A 5,086-nucleotide genomic window follows, 5' to 3' on the forward strand; every position below is an offset into this window, starting at 1 on the left:
TCTTTCTTTCTTTCTTTCTTTCTTTCTTTCTTTCTTTCTTTCTTTCTTTCTTTCTTTCTTTCTTCTTTCTTTCTTCTTTTCTGAATACACAACCTTTATTTGTCTTCAAATTTGGAGAGTTTTAATTATACAAAGATGGCAGGTCAAGTTTTGTAAACTAAAAATATTACTTATTAAAACTGTTTTAGGGGCGCCTGGGTGGCTCAGTTATTAAGTGTCTGCCTTCGGCTCAGGTCATGATCCCAGGGTCCTGGGATCGAGCCCCACATCGGGCTCCCTGTTCGGCGGGAAGCCTGCTTCTCCCTCTCCTGCTCCCGCTGCTTGTGTTCCCTCTCTCGCTGTCTGTCAAATAAATAAATAAAATCTTAAAAAAAACTATTAATACTTTAACAAACTACACAAAAACATAATGAGACAAACGTGCATTTATAGAACTGCATGTCAGTCATGCCAGATCCCTGGGGAGGGAATTCCCAGCATGACCTCATTTGTCTGTGAGGACACAGAGCAATCCTTATTTAGGTGTACACATTCAATTCTTTGGCCAGCATGGTCAGCCCTCTACTTCTTGATGGTTTCCTTCTGCTATGAATGTGCATGTCCAGTTGTCTGCTTCTTAGAGCAGATATTTACCTTCCTCATCTACCAGTCACTGGAGGAGGACTAGGGCCATGCAGATAATTAACTGGACCCATTCTTCTGGGGTGTTTCCTGGTGGCCCTCTTCCATCATCGTATCTAGAATCAGAGGAGTTTTCACATTTTGCTGAATGAAGCAGCGTCTTGAAAAACCCAACCATGAACTCAGCTACTCCCCAGAAGAAATCTGTTATCGAAGATAACAAAGATGATTTCTATGGGGACTGACTCTAGCTGTCCAAGACTTGTCCATTTGAGTTGTAAACCAACTTGCCCCTTGTTCCCTGCCTCCGGAGCGACTGAGCCACCCTATCTAGTTTTGATTCCTGACTCTTTTCTCTCCAACATATCTAGGTGTTAACCTGGATATGCTAATTACCAGCTATGTGGACTGAGCTGGGTGGTGACTTTTTTCTGAGCCTCAGTTCCTTCATCTGTAAGTGGTGATGATAATTATACTTGAGGGAATTGTACTACACCTAAAATACCTAGCATGCCACATCATTTACTATTAATATTATTTTGAGACTGTTGTTTTCATTAGATTCCATTGCTACTTCCTGAAATAGTCCTAGGCATTCCTCTATTCTGTTCATATTGTACTTGATGTATCACTTCTTTGTAGCGATTTCCACAGTACACTTTGTTTGCTTACACATTTCTGTTCTTCAATGGTTTTTAATTAAGAAGAATAAATATTAGGTTTTACATCTCTGTATCCCCAACTTCCAACTAGACCCTGGCACATAATATCAGTTCAGTAAATGTTTGAAGAATGACTAAATGAATGGGGAAAGATAATAAATGAATGAATTATAATTTAAGTAGTTATGTGAAACAAATGTTATAAGCTGATGTATGGGAGGACTTCTTTTCAAATGGGGAAGATCAAGGAAATTATTGTAGAGACAGGAAATGGGACATGTTATAAAATTTCATAGTTGGGTTTTCAGAAAAAAAAATTTTTTTGAGAGAGAGAGAGCACACATGAGCAGGGGGGAGGTATGTGGGAGGCTCAGAGGAAGAAGGAGAGAGAGAATCTTAAGTAGGCTCCATGCCGGGCACAGAGCCCCTTGCAAGGCTCAATCTCATGACCCCTGAGATCATGACCTGAGCCTACATCAAGAGTCAGACGCTTAACTGCCTGAGTCACACAGGCGTGACCCCAGAAAATTTTTTTTAATAGGCTAAGAGAAACATGCTAGTCTAAGTGAAAAGTATATCTGAAGTCCAGAGTAAATAAAGTGCTAGCCTATTCAGGGCATGGGGAGCAACCCAGACCTTAGAGCTGATACTAGAAAAATGTGGGAGATGAAAAGAGGTCAGTGAGAAACAAGCTGTGGTGGACTTTGGCTGCCCAAACAAGACACTTCTACTTGGTTTGTTAACAATGAGAAATCTCTAGAAGATTTGAGTGGAAGAGCCATGATAATGGGACTATCCTGCTCACAATGTGGCAAATAGATTGGCTTGGGAAGAATGTCGAATTAGTGATACAGACTATGAGGATGTATGAACCTGAACTACAGATGTCAAAACAAAAAGGAAAAAATGGATGCAACATACACATTGGAAGTAACAGTAGAATCCTCCTCAAAACCACATGAAAGCAGACCTTGAAAATCTCATTCCAATAGATGAGACAAAAGGGTGACCGGCAACTGCTTCCTCCTAAGCTCTTCACCAAAGACCTTTGCTGTATACACAGTCAAGAGTGAAAGTCAGACTTTGCTGAAATAGAGGTATAATGTAAATATTTTAAGTTGCCCTTAGGTCTTGAAAATCTACTTCCTCCCTTTGTTCTTTCCACCAACACTTTATTCCAACATTTTTCATTCTGAGGTTTATAGCTTTCTTCTATCTCTAGATTTCTGAGCTCAACTGTGTTGACTGCAGTATACACCCAGCAAACAGTTCTGCTGAGTATTTCTGTTTATTCCTGCTAATGCCTTAAAGATCAGGACTGAGCTGTTTATTCTTCTAAAACATTTACCAGGCTTTCTTGAAGCCACCTTCTTATTTGCCCATGTCTCTCGATTTCCCCCTTAAACTAGAATTAACATAGTGAAGAATAAAATATTATCTGATATTTATGTGATGTGTTTTCCCAAGAAGCTCACAGATCTTTTCCAGCTATATCTTACTGAGAACAGGAAAAGAATGAAAATATTTCTGCATTTGAGAAAACAGGGAGGCAGGAAAAAAAAATGCCACAAGGGTTCGTGGAGAATCTGCCACAGAGCCAGAAAAAAAGAACGCAGTTTCTTGACTCTTGGACCATAGACTGTAGCTTCAGTAAAAATAGATGAAGATGATCATTACTGCATGGCCTTGGGGGATGAAGAAGGCTCATTGCTCTGACTGGAAAGTGATGTCCTTGAAAGAGAAGGATCACGATCATAAATATAAAATGGATATGAAACATGAGCCTCTCCTTTGGCAATTCTCTAAAGATAGCTTCTACCTTTCCTCAAAGACCAAATTCCCAGAATCACATTTTCTCCTCAGTTTACAGAAAAGAACAAACTACTGTGTGTCCCACTCTGAAGGGCAATAATATTCTGATTGCAGTAGTATGTATTTCTAAGGTGGTATGTACCTACAGCTCACTGCAGTCCTTGATACTTTAAAACTGGTACATTCTCCCTTTTGACAAGAGGAAAATTATGTAGCAAATTCAGAAAATAATTAAACCCAATTAAGCCTCTAAAATTTTGTCCTTTTCCTCAGTTGTTTAATTCAAATCTAACAAAATATGTGAGTACATAATCTGGACAAATGCAATTTATTGAGCCCATATTGTTCATTGTGCCTATGTGATATTTATTGTCCAGATGTGCAGACATGCATGAAAATGTAGACTGTACTCCTATGTACTCTATGAGTACCCAAACTTCGCAGTATATTGCCTTCCAAGTTAAGGAGGTCTTAAGCTTGAGACTTAGGTAAGATAACAAAGGAATTCAGAATCGATACACAGATGATGACCAATTGGAGTGAAATCTATGTAGTTTTTTATGCAGTTAACTCAAACAAGTTAAATCTGCAAACTATAAATAAAAAATAGCAGAGTTCTGGTTTTAACTTCTTAGTGATCTTTACTAAGAACTGATGAAACTTTTGTTGAATGTGACTAAGAGAATTGCCTCTGTTCTATCCAGATTTCTCTCCTTTCCTTTTTTATAGCTTCTATTCATCTTCCGTGAATTCTGTTCTCATCTAATCCCACACTGGTTGGTGAGAAATGACTCTTCCTAATGTGAAGATCTTTATTATTAATTGTTGCTATTATTCATTATCAATCTACAAGGACTCAAAGTTCACACTTGAACTGTACTTACATAGTTCCAGCTATTTTTGTTACTGGCCTTTCATGATGATTTTCTTCCTTATACTGTGATAATGCCTGCATGTTTTGTGAGGTTGTCAACAATTTGTATTGATCTTGTAGAATTATTCTCTATTAGAGTAACTCCACCAAATTTGGCGCTGTCTTGTTTATCTTGAGAGTGTGAGGTGAGTTTTATCTGGCTCTGATTTTGTCAAGAAGAGTGAATTACTGAATTCTACCACCCAACAGAAGGCCACTTCCCACACCTCGCTAGTAACACCATCAGACAGAATCCCTGGCTGCAAAAGCCTAGGATTTAGTTAGCCTAAAAACCACAAATATGTAGACTATATATACACCCTCTTACTTTGGTTTTGGTCAACCTCAAAGACCTCTTTATTTTGTTAGGAACATGTTTTTCCTTATTTTATGATAACTATTATCTATATGAATAAAACTGTGTTGAGAAAAATAATCAGGTGAACATGTGTAGTATGGAGTTTGTTAAAAGAAGTCACCTAAAAAAAATAAAATGAAACAGAAGTGAGAGTTTGAGTTTGCGCTCAACTTTTTTTTTTTTGCCCTCAAGACTTTAAGGTTTTACATGAAAAATAATTTCTTTTCTGTATTTTACTATCACATGTTCATGGCAGACCAAACATTTTTCTTTTTCATAAGGATCGTCACAGCAGCTTCTAGAAATTTCTTCCTAACCCTTCAGATAAAATGGTTAAATTTATTTTGAATGGCTTAAGTGAGGCCTTGCTGAAAATAAGGTGCTACATCAGATGACCTCTAAAAACTTACTACAGATGATCATTTTAGAATTTGCGTTGTAAAGTGATTTTATATGATATAATGTAATACCAATCTCAGATCAATTAAATCTTTATATCCAGCATTAATTTTTGCTGCATAACAGGAAAGGCTGAGCCACAGAGGTGGCTCATATATGCAACTAATGAATCCATTGAGCACTCCATCAAAACTATGATGTTTATTGGAAAGATTTGAGCACCTCAAAGAGTCTGAGAGAGAGGGACAATTTGGCCTACATAAAGCTAACTGACTTTTAACTATCCGTATAACTTTGTCATCTATTGAAAAATCAAATCTC

The sequence above is a fragment of the Neomonachus schauinslandi genome, chromosome 7 (genome assembly GCF_002201575.2).
Source record: "Neomonachus schauinslandi chromosome 7, ASM220157v2, whole genome shotgun sequence".
NCBI lineage: Eukaryota > Metazoa > Chordata > Mammalia > Carnivora > Phocidae > Neomonachus > Neomonachus schauinslandi.